Consider the following 16,255-nt stretch of genomic DNA (forward strand, 5'->3'; position numbering starts at 1 on the left):
TCGATGCATAGCCTCAAAGTCCCATCCTTCTTTTTCACAAACAGCACTGGAGCTCCCCATGGTGACACACTGGGGCGTATGAACCCCTTATCAAGCAACTCTTGCAACTGAGTTTTCAACTCCCTCAATTCCGTGGGTGCCATCCTATAAGGAGCAATGGAAATGGGTCTTTGTACCGGCAGTTGTCTTAATAGCAAATTCGACTTCCCTTTACGGTGGCAAACTGGGCAATTCTTCAGAAATACCTGCAGGAAGTCTCTTCTGTGGGTATATCACTCAGGTTTGGCTTAGCCTGCCTAGTATCCACCACATGTGCTAGGTAGGCTTCACAGCCTTTTCTCATCATTCTTCTTGCAACTGTGGCTGAGATGACATTGGACAAGAAATCTGTCCTTTCCCCCACAACAATGATCTCATTACCCTCAGGGGTTTTCAAAGATATTCTCTTCAATTTGCAATCAACCATTGCCTGATGACGTGACAACCAGTCCATTCCCAAAATCACGTCAAACTCGTGGAAGGGCAACTCAATCAGGTCTGCCAAGAATTCATACCCCTGAATCCTTAATGGGCAACCCTTGTATACTTTGTTCACCACTACACTGTGGCCCAGTGGATTAGTGACCAGAATGTCTTGGTCACTCTCCCCTACTAGTATCCCCCTTTCTACGGGTAGGTTGATGCAGATGTATGAATGAGTGGATCCTGGATCCACCAATGCATGCACAGGAGTATTGTAGAGGGAGAACGTACCCCTGATGACATACGGGGCATCTTGCTCCTCCTGAGCTCTCAAGGCATAAGCTCTGGCAGGTGGTATGTTATCTGGCCTCTCTGCTGGCTCAGATGCAGGCCTCTGTGATGGTCCCACAGCTTTAGATTTACCAGATTTTCTACCCCTTTGTGGTGTAGGAGTAGGTCTGTCTGCTTGTGTTGGAGCAGCTGTATTAGTTCTGCGTGGACAGTTCTTCAATTGATGCTCTGTTGACCCACACCTTAAGTAGGCACCAGTCACTCTCCAACACTCCCCCTTGTGCCACTTCAGATAGTGTGGACATGCAGAAGATGTTGGGGCTGGTCCCCTGAACCCCATCCCTGGAGAGCTGCCCATAGATGGTGTGGACTGACCTCTCCTAGGGGTGAACTGTGGCCTGGGCCCCTGAGACTGACCCTGACCATGTGGCCGACTGAACTGCGTGTGTGGACCTTTGAACCTCTTCCCAGATGCAGGAGCTGAACTAGAATGACTTGGGCCCCTCTTCTGCTGTCTATCCCTTCTGGTTTGCTCACTGATTCTCACTTTTTCAACCCTTATTGCAGCTTCCACTAACTTGCTAAATTCTGTGATTCCCAAGGCAGTGAGCTGGATCTTGATGTTATCATTTAGTCCCTCTTCAAATCTCTTACACCTTTCAACTTCATTAGGGACTATCTCCCTTCCGTAGCGGCTTAATCGGACAAATTCCTTCTCATACTCGGCCACTGATAGCTGTCTCTGCCTTAGGTTAATGAACTCTCTTCTTCTCTCTTCCAGGTATACAGTACCCACATATTTCTTCTTGAACTCGGAGAGAAAGAAGTCCCAAGTTCTGACTTCCGCTGCACTTCATCGACACTGATGTCCCACCATTCGTAGGCATCATCTTGCAACAAGGATACTGCAGCTTCCAAGTTTTGCTCTGGAGTGTAGTGGAGTTGTTTTAGAACTCTGCCCGTTCTGTTCAACCAATTCTCGGCTGCAACAGAGTCATCTTCTCTCTTACCGAAAAAGTCTACTGCTCCAAACTTTCTTAGCCTTTCAGTGTGTGATTTACTGTGGAGCTAGTGGTGGCGGTGGTGGTCCGGCATTACCCGGCCATTTGTCTAAAGAAGTCGGCCATTTCTCGGAACATGGCTGTGGAGGCCGAGCGTGCTCGCTGAGCTGGTGGAGTAGGTTCTCCCTACCCCGGCCTCGCCATCAGAGGTGGAGCATGACTCTCCACTTCCTCCTCGATCGCTCTCGTGATGAAGGGTCCATATCCTATTCAAAATAAGAAAAACAAACAGATCGCATTAGTGTCACCTCGACTCTTACAAATGCAATGCATGGTATGGACTCAATCTAGGCCCAGAACGCCTAAACCGTGCTCGATACCACTAAATGTGACACCCTTACCCGTACAAGATACCCGAGTAAGTAATGCCACACGGTGTACCGGCACACTCTAATATACCTTAATTAATTTATATCATGCTTTTGAATATAATTTATGAAACATACTTTATTTAAGCCATTTATCATAAATATTATTTATTTGAGGTTCCGAAAATTTTAAAGAAAATCCGGTGGAGTACCGGCTAAAAATGGAGAAAACAGTTCTTCGAAACCTGTTAAAAACACTTCCAAATAATTTTCCAAACAATCCCAACTTCAATTCATCAACAAAGTCTCAATATCAAGATCTCAACAACATTTCTCAATTTCAGTTCTCAATCATTCATCACATGTGATAATCAAGTATAAATCACAAATAGATATTTACTTTTCCATTCACAAATACAATTTTCATAATTTACATGAACATCAATATACATTACACAAGTTTAATTACATATGAGAAAATCAAAATTAATTACAAAATGCCAAAATGACACCTAGTGTCCTACCAATGCACTGCAGAAGTTGAGGTGACACGGACACTGTGCAAAACTACAGGATGGACTCACCCAGTCTGCGGTCTACTGGGCTCACGATCTGTATCTCCAGAACCTACGCGTGGCAAAAGCAACGCGCTAAGCAATAATGCTTAATGGTGCAATAATAAAATAAAAGAAATAGCAAGAAATAAATATGTAAAGAATGTATATGTTTTATTTGTTTGGTATTTGTATATCATTTACTTTGTCCACTTTTATTCATTTGGTTGCCCCAAGTAACCTCCACTAGACGACTGGACTGGATAACGGGTAAACTGGCACTGGGTATCTAGTACCTCGGGCCGTCACACCATCGGTCACATATGCATCTCCCGGTGTGCAACAGCGGCTACCAAGTCAGTAAATACATCGTGCACAAGGCCAAATCTCAATACAAGGTCGAATGGCTAAAAGCCATAAAATCAGAATGGCATATTTCCATGTGCAGATCGCTAATCGAACCCTATTGGCATGCCAAACTATCCAAACCAATCTTGTTAGGTATACTAGGGCATTTGAAACTTTTAAATTCTTCAATTTGTGAATTTCATGTTTTGGTGTTACTATTCACCTCATTGGTCAACAAAAATGTTGACTTTTGGATAGAAAATATGTACATTGACTTTGGCACTCCCAACATACCACATTTTGTATTTAAAACTTGTTGGCATTAAGCGTTAATACCATTTCTAAGCATTAAACCAAAGGAGCAGATTTTTTAGATTTTGTACCATAACTTTACTGTTCCATTAGGAACTGTTACAGTGGAAATTTGAGGAATTGGTAAACATAAAAGTTGTTCCTTATTTTGTCTAGTTGAATTTCCTTTTTTGAATCACTCCATTTGGAGTTTTGTAGCTCCAGATATGGTCCAAAAACCACAGCTGGCCGGATTTCCATTCTGCAGAAATTACCATATCTACAGTAACATGAACAGTGACTGTGACTGCATATTTGAATAGGTTTTGGCCATAATTTGGGGTAGGTTTCTTCATGAAAGTTGTTTTTCTATGTCTTAAATTTTGTCTGTAAAAATTTCAGGTCAATTGACCAAATCTACAGTGAGTTATGGCCAAATGAACAGTTACTATTCATTTGGTCATTTCTGCAGGTGCTGTTGCAGGGGATCCGGATTGGGACCAACTTTTGATCCTCTTGCTTTGGTCTTTTGGGCATGGTTTCTTCAGCATAAATGTGCCATTGTAAGCCTAGTTTCATGTCCAATTGGCCAAACACCAATTGGACCAACACAGCCAAAGATATGGCAGTCCAAGTGGACTAAAATTTCAGTCACTCTGCTGCTGTCCTTAGGCAGCCTACACACTCACTTTGCCATGCTATATTTCAGTCCAAATTGTGGTCAACTTACCTAAAATGGTCACTAATTGACCATTAAAAGGTTCTCTAACAATTTCCTAAGCCAAGTCAAATTTACACTTCTCAAAACCCTAATTCCCATCTCCATTTCACACTAGTTACCCTAGTTAACTAGTTAAGTCATTAACCACATAATTATATACTTCAAACATGATCTCTAGTCCACTTTAAGTCCATCAAAACACTCCATTATTGTTCCTTCAATATGGCTGCCGAAATTCATGTACCATACACATGAGTTTTTGTTCAATTAAATCACAATTTCTTAGTAAATTCAAGTTCCTAATCATGAACTTAATGAGTTTTAGGGATATGGATGCACTAACCTTTAAGTGGCAGAATTTTCCAAGCCCCAAACTTCACTTTCTTTCTTCTTCTTGGCTGCCAAAAGATTATGCAAGGTGCTAGGATAAATTTTAGTGAATGGAGTATGAGGATTTAGGGTGAGACTTAGTGGAATGGAAAGCTTATGGAAGTGTTAATGGAGGATTAGGTCTAGGGCAAGGTTTCGGCTGCATGAGGATGAGGGTGATGGCTGCTAGAATTTTAGTTGTTTTGGTCTTTGTTTTGTCTCTTTTAAGTATTTAAGAAAGCTTATTAGCTTGTGATTGGTTGGTAATTTATAAATGACATCATTATGATGTCACAAATTGCTTTATTTTGATTTTTCTTTTCTTTTCATCACTACTCAATTTCAATTAAATTTTTAGTAATGTTTCTTCATATTTTATGTCATATTAATTATTTACTTAACTGGACAAGTAGGCCAAAAATCACCTCTGAAGGCGAAATGACCAAAATGCCCTCCGTTTGGCTTAACGGGTTAAAATTGTCTGTACCGATTGAAAAATTTTTCTAGGTATTTTCTTGGCATTCTAATGCCATGGGAACCTCAATAACCCTTCTCTGGAGTCCCAAAAATTATTTTATGAATTTTTCCCCGGGTCTAGGGCTCCTCGTTGCGAGAACCGCAACTTCTCTCTGGTTACCCATCGCTTGGGCACCGGCTCGTTTAACTCGGTTGTATTTTATTTCTAAAATTTTTACTAAATTTTTCTTATTAATATTTGAGTTAATTATGGTCCCTCACTTTGATTTAAATATTTTTCCGGACGTTCTAGCTGTCCGGACCGACACCGGTCACCGGAACAGTAGAATGTACGGAGTTGCTACCGGGAGGGTGTTACACTTAATCTTGTTAATTTTAAGATTTTAGTTTCCTAATGGCAATTAGGATTATTAGCAATCGAGTTATAATTTGTTGTAACCTAAATATGTGTTGAAAATTTTAAATTACTAATTTTGCACCCTTCAATGCTTTTTTCTTCATGTTACGGACCTTTCCTCGTATCCAACACAATAATCATAAAAAACACATCCAATGATTACCCATTCACAAATAGGTAACCTTAAGACAAAAACATTTCAAACCGTCCATAATCCATCTTGCATACTATATGTTATACATAGACCACTAAAATATCTGAGTGGAGAGAGGCAATGTAGCAAGAGTTCAATGCACTTGTGACCACGGGTTCCTAGGAATTAGTTCAATAGTAAGAAGCACAGAATATCATTAGATGCTAATGGGTCTTTTGGGTTAAACATCATCTAGATGGCTCTATTAAGTGCTATAAAACGTGACTTGCTACAAAAGGGCTTCCACCAATGCCCTAGAATTGACTATGTTGATACTTTCTCCCCTATGGTCAAGCCGACAATAATCAGAGTAATTATATCTATTGCAGTTTCCAATGGCTAGCTGCTTAAACAAATGGGCATTTCAAATGGATTTCTCCATGGTGATCTTGGACATACAGTCTACATGATGCAACCTCCAGGGTTCATTGATCCTGATAAAGCCTCTTAGGTCTGCAAACTCCATCACTCTTTATATGGGTTGCATCAAGCACCTCGTCAATGGCACAAGTGGCTTGCTACAACATTGGTCAAACATGGCTTCAAAGTATATCATGCCGACTCATCCTTATTCTCTTTTAAAAATGCTGATTATCAGGCCTTCTGTTTGGTGATTGCTGATGATCTAATTTTAACAGGTAGCTATCCATCTCATCTATAACAATTAATTCAATGATTGCAATAAGATTTCATGCTCAAAAACCTTAGAAGCCTTGATTACTTCCTTGGCATTGAAGCTGTTCCAACCAAAGATGGTCTTTTACTTACTCAATCTAAATATCTTTTTAATCTGCTACAAAGAGCAAACATGCATGAGTGCAATGGCATTTCTTCCCTTGTCTCGCTAATGGAGAAACTGAATATTCAAGTTGGAGAACTAGCCAAGGATCCCTCTTCGTACAACACTATTGTAAATGGGTTATAATATCTCTCACTGACAAGACCTGATGTTTCCTTTGCTATTAGTAAAGTTTCATAGTTTGTACATAAATCGACTGAGGTTCATTATTCTGCAGTCAAGAGAACTTTGTGTTACTTGAAGTCCACTCTCAATCATTGCCTTCACATTACAAAATCATCTAATTCATCCCTCCATGTATACATAGACATTGATTGGGCATCTAACATAAATGATCACAAGTCGACTAGTGGCTGCACTATCTACATGGGAACTAATCTTGTTTTGTGGTCCTCTAAGAAGCAAACCATCATTGCATGGTCTTCTACAGAGGTTGAATATCATGCTTTAGGAACTACTACAGTAGAAGTTACTTGGCTATAGTCCCTCCTTTGCGACATTTCTTACTCCACTTCATCCATGTAACACCCTCCCGGTAGCAACTCCGTACATTCTACTGTTCCGGTGACCAGTGTCGGTCCGGACAGCTAGAACGTCCGGAAAAATATTTAAACTAAAGAGAGCAACCATAATTAACTCAAATATTAATCAGAAAAATTAAGGAAAAATTTTAGAAATAAAATACAACCAAGTTAAATGAGCCGGTGCCCTAGCGATGGGTAACCTAGTGAGAAGTTGCGATTCTCGCAACCAAGAGCCCTAGACCCAGGGGAAAAAATTATAAAATAATTTTTGGGACTCCAGAGAAGGGTCATTGAGGTTTTTATGGCATTAGAATGCCAAGGAAATGCTTAGAAAATTTTTTCAATCAGATGCATAATTTTGGCCCTAGTTTAAATGGAGGGCATTTTGGTCATTTCATCTTCAGAGATGATTTTTGACCAACTTGTCCATTTATGCAAGTGAATTATATGACATAAAATATGAACAAATATTAATGAAAATTCATTTAAAAAAATGAATAAGCAATGAAAGAAAAATAAATGGAAATAATGGGATTTATTACCTCATGCTTATGTAAGCATGAGGTAATTAAAAATGCTATGGCCAATCACATTAAAGCAAGACAATTAAAATTCAATAAAAAGGGATAAATGAGGCAGAATTCTAGAAAATTTTAGCAGCCCTTTCTCTCTTCAAAAACGTCACCCATGCTCTCCCTTTGTCCACCATAGCCAAGCTTCACCAAGCTTGATTTTCTTGGTTTTTACCCAACTAAAGCCTAAGTTCCCAACACAAATACTTGTTCTTTCCTCTTAGTAAAGCTTTTGGGAGCAAAAAGAAATCAAAAGGAAGAGTTCTTACAAGCTTGAGATTAGCTCCATTAAAGGTTAGTGATAATTAATTCTTTAAACTTATATATGCATCATTAGGAGTGTGAATTGATCCATTGATTTTATGTGTTTGAAAAGTTGAAATGGTAGAGCTAGGGTTTGGACCCAAAATTGAGATGTTGATCATGTAATGGTGAAATTAAGTTTTAATGGTCAATTAGTGACCATTTGGTTTGGTTTGAACCAAAAATGAAGTGAATTAGGTTGTGGGATTTGAGGTTGGAGTGGCTGCCTTGTGTGACCTGCAGGTTTGGCTGTGAGTCCAGCCTGTTTGGACAGCCATAACATGAATTGTAGTGGTTCAATTGGTGTTTAGCCAATTGGACATGAAACTAGACACATAATGGCACAACTTTGATGAAGAAACCATGCCCAGAAAACCAAACCAACTTGACCAAAAGTTTACCCTAATTCGGGTGACCTGCAATCTGCCTGGGCAAAATGACCAAATGAATAGTATTTGGTCATTTGGCCATAACTCAATCTAGCAAGGTCCAATTGACCTGAAATTTTACCAGCAACAAGTTGAGATATATACCAACAACTTTCATGAAGAAACATGACCCAAATTATGACCATAACCTAGTCAAATTGTCAACCAAACTTGAGTTACAAAATCTGGCAGAAACAATTTTACCCAGAATTTTGGGTTCTGCCCAATCCGACCAGTTATGGTTTTTAGGCCATAACTTGAGCTACAAAACTCCAAATGGAGTGATTCAAAAAAAGAAATTCAACTAGACAAAATAAGGAACAACTTTCAGGTTTATCATTTTTCCAAATTCCCACTGCAACAATAACTAATGGAACAGTAAACCCAAAGCTTGAAAACTGAAAATTTTGTCCAATTCACATTAAGCTTAGAGATGGTATTGGCAACCAATACCAACAAGTTTAAAATACAAAATGTGGTATGTTGATGATATTTAAACTAATTTACCTATAGCCAATGCAAAAGTCAACATTTTGGTTGACCAATGAAATGAATAGTAATCATAAAAATTTAATTTCAAAGAATTACATAAATAAAAAGTGTTAAATGCCCTAGTAGGCCTAATGTGATTGGTTTGGATAGGTTGGCATGCCAATAGGGTTCTGTTAGCAGTACTGCATATGGCTTCATGCCATTATGTATTTCATGGCTTCCCATGCCATTCTGTGACATAATAGCCTTTGGCTATGATATTGAGTTGTTATACTCGGGTTTAATCTCCAATAATTATCATAGCTTATTAGCTGTTCTGTTGCACACCGGGAGACACAATGTGACCGATGGTGTGATGGTCTGAGGTACTTAGTACCCAGCACTGCCATTACTGCTTATCCATCCGACCAACTAGTATAGGTTACTCGGACAGTATTAATAAATCTTACCAAACTTCAATTGAATAATATTGCAATAAACATTTGAGACTTAGTTCACCCAAAAAAATGTAAACATACATTATGTACACATGTTTTTATTTTATTTTATATTGTCACCACTAAGCAGAATTGCTTAGCGCGTCGCTTTTTCCACGCGCAGGTACTGGAGACATAGCTGGGGAGTCCAGCAGGCCTCATACAGGGTGAGCCTTCATATCTGCACTCAGAGTTTAGAGTCACCTCACATTGCAGTGCATTTGGTAGGACATTAGGCCATTTTGATATTTTGATATTTTGTATTTTGTAACCTTCTGTAATGTATATTATAAATTCATGTAATTATGCTTTTGATGTAAATATCTATGAAACATGTTCAGTAATAAATTGAGCATTTTTTTTATTAAGTTGACTGTGGTTTGAATTTAATTGAATTTTGAGATATTGAAGTGAATTGAGAAATTGTTGAGAATATATTGGAGGTTGATTAAGAATAAGGTGATGATATTATTGGGAGTATTTTTAACAGGTTCAGAAGAACTGTTTTTCCAATTTATAGCCGGCACTCTGCCGGATTTTCTATAAAATTTGCGAAAAAATTTAGTTTTATAAAAAATTATAAATAAATGAATTAAAAAGGATTAATTGAAATTGAAACATGAATTGGTGTTCCGACACACTGAGTGGCATAACTTGCTCGGCTACACTGTAGACGGGTAAGGGGTGTCACAATCCATTCCCATAATCTAATATGATAATACAAGTACCACTTATCTTTCAACAAACCCCACTTTCATACAAGGGTGAAACATGTCAAGGTTGACTACCATTTTGTTAGGGACAAGGTAGCTAAACGATAAATTCAAGTTTGGTTTTTATCATCAAAAGATCAAAATACAGACATCTTTATTAAAGCTCTTACTCGTACATGACATGCCTTTAGAGACAAACTAACAATTCTGCCAGTTCCAGGCTAGAATTGAGAGGGCATGATAAGGATTATCCCTCTCTATGTAAATCTTTAATATTTATCAGTTTACTGTTATGTTATATTTATGTATGTAACTAACTTCATATGCACATATATACACACACACACAAATACATGCATACACACACACACACACACACACACACACACACATACATATATATATATATATATATATATATATATATATATATATATATATTTATTTATTTATATTCATGATGTAGTTTTATAATATAATGTATTTACAAGTGTTATTTCTTTTTCTTTGTAATTGAGACGTGGAATTAAAAATTTTGGCCCATCATGATTTCTTTAAACAAAAATTTATTCTTAAAATATAAATAACATAATGTAAGGTTTTGAATGTGACTTCAAAAAAATTAAATGGGCCAAATTCAATTCCATTAATGTGGCCCGATATTAATTGATATTTACTTTAATTAAAACAAATTTTAATTCTAATTGTATAAGAATACTTGATGGACATACCATATTAAGTCTTGGATATATATATATATATATATATATATATATATATATATATATATATATATATATATATATATATATATATATATATATATATATAAAAGCTAGTCTTCTCTCTACGCATAAGGTCGCACACATTTTCATTCATAAAATCAGAGATATTAGGGTTATCTTATGAAAGTCTTCCATCACTAAAGTTTTCTGTGTGAATTGGAAGGGTCAAGAGGGATAAATTAGTTTATTGAATCAAAGGGTTTCTTTCAATTATTACCATAGCTCAATTAAACTCTACATCTGGTATGCTTTTTATATCTGTGAGAATTTATCTGTTCAAGATCTATTATTAGGGTGATACTTGAATCTTATGTTTATGATTCACATTATGTTTATGATTATTATGATCTATTAAGAATTATTTTACATATGATATCAAAGCCCTAGGTTTTGAACAATTAAAAATTTCCATTAAATCTATGATGATGAACATGATTTTGATGTTCTTGCTTGTTGTTAGATTTGGTTAGAATTAAAGTGCAGATCGTAAAAGTTTAATGATTAAAATAATAATAATAATAAAATTTAGCTGAATTAAGTTCTAAGCATATGGATTATTAGTACGATGAAAAATCATGTTATATATAAATTTAAGTTTGGGATCAAGTTTTCCCAAAAGAAAGAAATTAAAAGAAATAAAATAATAAATAAATATATCAAAGTGGCTGAATTGTTTTGGCCATTAATATCAAAATGTGAAAACGTGTTTGTGATGGGAGATGCTTAAAATAAATAAATACATTAATTAATAAATTAAAGGTTTGGCCCAAATTTAATTAGGCCATAAAAGTTCAACATGATGAAGAAAACGTGTTGAAAAAAATGATTCTTTTGGGAACATGTTTTCCCAAAAGCAATGAAAGACAAAAAAAAAAAAAAAATCATGTTTTCTACCCAATCTAATTAAGATTTGTAATTAAACCTAATGATTCAACAAATATTAGATTTATTAAGATACAAAATTTATATACATGACTTATATTATTTATTTTGGTTTGTTAGTCACCAAAGTGGTCAAAGTAAGATAAAACAAAATAAATAGTTTGTTAGTCACCAAAGTGGTTGATCTGTAAATGATGTTTACATGTATATAAAAGTCATCAATTGTCCATACTCATAAATGCCTATGATGGAAAATGGATTAATTGATACTCACTAGTTATTAGAACATAAGGATTTTATTGAAAGATAAATCAATTATTGTATGAATAGTGAGAATTATGAGGACAATAATATTTTATCAAATATATATTGTATGTCTAAAGACAACATGTATATTTTATGTAAGTTAATTATTGTCTAATCAATTTTAAAGGTATTTAATTTAGGATAGTATATTATAGCATCTAGCCAAAGGAGAATTGCAGTATGTTGTAATTGATTATGTTATTTGAATCTATTTTGACCATATAAATATCATATTGTAGCTGTTTCTCTTCATTCGCAAGCTTAATCTTTTATTATTTTAATGGTTGGACTTTTTTAAATGGTGTGAGCAAGTCAAGTTCTATTTAGGTTTCTTGGACCTTGACTTGTCATTATTGGAAGACTAATTCACTATTATTATGAATACAAGTAGTGAGGAAGAGAAGTTATACTATAAGTAATGGGAATGGTTAAACAGATTGACCTTATGTTTTTGCAAATAACTATTGCCAACAACATTAGGGCTATAATTTCACAAATTAAAAATGTAAAAGAATACCTTAAACTTGTGAACCTTAAACTTATGAAAGATTTGTTCCATTCTAAAGTTAAGTCATTCACTAGTACTCCTATGGCATAACTCACAACCATAAAGTATGATGGGTTAAAGAGTATGCAAGATCACATTATTAAAATAAGTGATATTGTAGCAAACTAGAAACCTTAAGGATGACAGTTGATGATTTCTTCTTAGTGTAGTTTATTCTAAACTCATTACCTCCTGAATATGGGTCATTTCAAATTAATTATAGCACTATTAAGGATAAATAAAATGGTAATGAATTGGCCAATAAACTAGTTTAAGAGGAAATAAGATTGAATAATCAAGGGACTCACGTCGTCAACATTATGGGTCTAGAAGCTGGTAAAGGACTTAAAGTAAAGCCTACAAGTTTAAAAAGAAAAAGAAAGGATCTTCAAATGTTATTCAAGCTGGGGAAAAGGAACAAATGGTAGATAAGTGTTGCTTCTATACAAAAGTGGACACTATCAGAAAGATCACCTGAAATATAAAGCTTAATTTGAAAGGAAAGGTAATCTTTATGCTTATGTATGTTTCAAATCAAACTTACTTGAAGTTCCTAACTTGGTGGCTTGATTTTGGTGCTACTATTTATGTATCCAATGCGATGAAAGGATTTCTTACGATCCAAACCACAAACCCAACTAAGACTTCTTATATGGGTAATCGTATGAAGGTTTTAATTAAAGGCACAGAGACTTACCATTTGGTCTTAAATAATGGCTATCACTTAGACTTATTATAGACCCTCTACGTGCCTTTTAATTTATAAGAATATCATTTTTTGGTTTAAAAACTTGATGAATTTGGGTTTAATGTTAAGTTTGGGCATGGATATTTTAGTGTATTTAATAATAATGATAATTCCATTATTGTTTTTGAAATTCTTATTGATGGTCTATATAGACTGAAACTCAATGATAAGTTTATTGAATCCTTGCATGCCACTTATAGTAATATTGGAATTAAGCATAGTAGGCTGAATGAAAATTCTATTTTCTTGTGGCGTAAGCTTTTGGGACACATATCCAAAGAAATATTAGAAAGGTCAATAAAGAATGAGATTCTACCAAGTATAGATATTACAGATCTTGATGTGTGTGGATTGTATTAAAGGAAACAAAATAAGAAAGAAGCAATATGAAGTAGTAAGCTTGTTGAAATAATACACACTGACATATGTAGGCTTTTTGTTGCTCCATCTTTTGGAGGAAAAAAAGTACATTATTATATTTATTGATGATTTTTCATGTTTATTTGCCTAATGAAAAATCTCAATCAATAAATGCACTTAAAGTGTACATAAATAAGGTATTGAAGTGTACATAAATAAGGTTAAAAGGCAATTAGATAGAAAAGTGAAAATAGTAAGGTAAGATAAAGGTGGTAAATATTATGGGAAACATACTAAAATGGGACAATGTCCTCATCCATTTGCAAATTTCTTAGAAAGTTATGACATATGTGCACAGTATACTATGCTAAGTACTCAACAAATTGGGGGGGGGGGGGGGGGGCGGGGGGGTGCGAAAGGGCAAAATTAAACTTTAATATATATGGTTAGGAGTATGATGAGTAACTTTTCTTTATTTATATCTTTATGGATGTATGCACTTAAAACCACTATATACTCATTAAATAGGGTTCCTAGTAAGGTAGTCTCAAAAACACCTTATGAATTAGGACTGGAAGGAAACCTAATTTAAGGCACCTTTATGTTTAGATTGTTGAGCAGAAGCAAGAATTTATAATTCACATGAAAAGATATTAGATTCTTGAATGATAAGTGGATACTTTATTGGTCATTTAAAGAAATCTAAACGGTATAGTTTTTATATTCCAAACTATAGTTGAAGAATTATGGAAACTGGTAATGCTACATTCCTTGAAAAATGATGAAGTTAGTGGAAGTGGAAAAACAAGATGTGGATATACAGGGAATTAAAGTTGATTTTTCTATGCCTATTAATGTTTCTATATCCACCCCTACTCCATGTGTTGTTCTAGTAATTTTTGAATGTTCTAACAATGTTACACAACATGATGGTAAAACAAACCCTTAAGAAGCTAATCCATGACAAACTAACAAATGTGAACCATAAAAAAAATGCCATTAAGAAGATCTTAAAGAGAAAAGAGATTGGCAATTGCTGATAATTATATAGTTTACCTAGAAGAGTTAGATTTTGATATAAGGAATCAATAAAGATTCAGGTTCATTTTCACAAGCTATAGAATGTAACAAGTTTGATAAGTGGTTAGATGCCATGAAAGATGAGTTAAAATCCATGAAACAAAATAAATTATGAGATCTTGTTAAATTGCCTAAAGGATTTAAATGAGTTGGGTGTAAATGGTTCTTTAAGACCAAGCACATCTCAAATGGCAATATTAAATGATGTAAAGTAAGATTTGCTACTAATGGTAATACTCAAAAGTATGGTGTTAATTATAAAAGGACTTTCTCACTAGTCTCAAAGAAAGACTCTTTAAGTACTATGTAACTCATTAAGTACTATGTAACACACATCATTCTTTAATGTCGAGATTTTTATCATTGATGGAATATTCTTGCAGAATTCAAGATTCCACCAGTAGGGGAATTATGGTTGAAAGTGTAGGTATTTGTACAAATATATGTATGTAAGATGAAAATTTGCTTTTAAAAATAATAAGTGTTTTAAAGTGTTTTATGCATAAAAGTAACTTTGGCAGGCAAAGTATGGACTTCTAGTAGAGTCCCTTTTTACTGTTCAAATTCCTTTTAGGCAGAATAGACTTGGTAGACGAAACTTTGGCTTTTGGTAGCCGAAAGTCCCTCGACAGTAAGGGAATAAAAGGCCAACAACTTATTTTTCTGTCCAATGGTAACTTAAACTCTCACTTTTCTCCCTCAAAACTTTTGAGACAAGCAAAGGGTTTTCTAAAGAGATTTTTCTTAGCCATTTCATGATTTAAAGTTTGATTCTTATATGGGGAAGATTGGTGAATGTGGATTTAAGCTGGTATTGTTAATTCACTTCCTTCTCCAATTTAAGGGAAATAGGTAATTTCTCTTTTCTTTTCATCTTTTAGAAGAATACAAGTATGTCTAGGTGTGTTAGATTGTTGGTTTTTTTTTTTTTGCATGTATGTTTAGAGGAGTTTTGGAGCATGTCCAAGTTAAGAATGAGGTTTGCATGTTGCTTAGAAGTGTGCTATTCATGTTGGTTTTGGATATTTGGATGCCAAATGAAGGATTGTTCTTAATTTTGTCAAGCCTAAGTGTTTATGGACCTTGAATGGTGGGTTTCCTTAGTTAAACCTAAGGATTTCTTAAATTATGTGATGTTAAAGTTGTTTGAACTATAAATCCTAGCTTTTAATGATTGCATGTAAGCTTTGAGCATGAATTCAAGTTATTTTAGTCCTTAGGATTGTGTTTATATGTTTGGATTGTGTTTTGGAGCTATGTGGTATGTTTTGGAGGTTTTGGGAGGAGAAGTTCTGCTGGTTTTTGACTTGGGAATTCTAGAAATTTCCAGGTTAGGCTATTGAAAACTGTTATTTTGGCAACTGAAGCATGTAGTTTCTAAGGAAAAATCTAAAGAAATTTGAGGTTTGGCAGCTAAAGTCAAGACTTTGTAGCCACAGTGGCTATTGCCCAAAATGGGCACCTAATGTCTAAGGTTCGATAGTCAAAGTCTAAGACTCTAGCAATCAAACTTAGTTTTGCTAGCTTTATTTCTCCTTAAGTTATGTCGAACTTAGTTTTGCTAGCTTTATTTCTCCTTAAGTTCTAAGGTTCCAAAACATGATTTTATGGTTTCTAAGGGCCTATAATAAGATGTTTGATATGTGTATAGAGTTTTAGAGCTTTGAATAACGCCTTAGGTTCTAATGTTTATAGGATCAAACTTAAGGGATTCGGGAAGCTAAGGATCCGAGGCTAGCTATCGTTCATGTTAGGTAGCTGATAGATT

Source organism: Hevea brasiliensis, chromosome 6 (assembly GCF_030052815.1).
Source record: "Hevea brasiliensis isolate MT/VB/25A 57/8 chromosome 6, ASM3005281v1, whole genome shotgun sequence".
Classification (NCBI taxonomy): Eukaryota; Viridiplantae; Streptophyta; class Magnoliopsida; order Malpighiales; family Euphorbiaceae; genus Hevea; species Hevea brasiliensis.